We start from the raw sequence: 467 nt of genomic DNA, 5'->3' as shown, positions 1-467 counted from the left end.
GCCAAACACTCAACCACACAACCGCAGCCAGCAACCAGGACCAGCCCTAGGGTCGCCCCACAGAATCTTCTTCGCGAAACCTCACGCCCTCTCGCACTTAGGATGCTGTGCGTGGGCGTGCGCGGAATCTTAGTCATCCTAAAAGGGTCTGTGACTGGGCGCTAGGATGAGGATGATGGGACGAAGGATGAGAGAGAGAAGGGAGGGAGGGAGGAGCAAGCGGAGGAAGAGAAGGGAGGGAGGGAGGCAGAAAGGAAAGGAGGGAGGGAGGGAGGCAGAAAGGAAAGGAGGGAGGGAGAAAGGGAGAACGGAAGGAAGGGAGAAAGGGGGAAAGGGAGGGAGGGAGGAAGGGAGAGTGGCAGGCGGAGGGGGAAGGAAGAGAGAGGAGAGAAAAAGAAGGGAGAGAAAGAATAGCGAAAAGGAAAAGGGTTAAAATAAGAGAAAAAGTAATGGAAAGGGAAATAAAG

The 467-nt window shown here is 54.8% G+C and overlaps 1 protein-coding gene across 1 annotated transcript in view; it reads left to right on the top strand.

Moving 5' to 3' along the window:
• The window catches only part of LOC119592057 (phosphatidylcholine:ceramide cholinephosphotransferase 1-like), a 42,265-nt gene that overhangs the window by 1,267 nt on the left and 40,531 nt on the right, over positions 1-467 (top strand). The window lies entirely within an intron of this gene.

Source organism: Penaeus monodon, chromosome 29 (assembly GCF_015228065.2).
Source record: "Penaeus monodon isolate SGIC_2016 chromosome 29, NSTDA_Pmon_1, whole genome shotgun sequence".
Classification (NCBI taxonomy): Eukaryota; Metazoa; Arthropoda; class Malacostraca; order Decapoda; family Penaeidae; genus Penaeus; species Penaeus monodon.
This window is presented reverse-complemented; position numbering and strand designations above follow the sequence as displayed.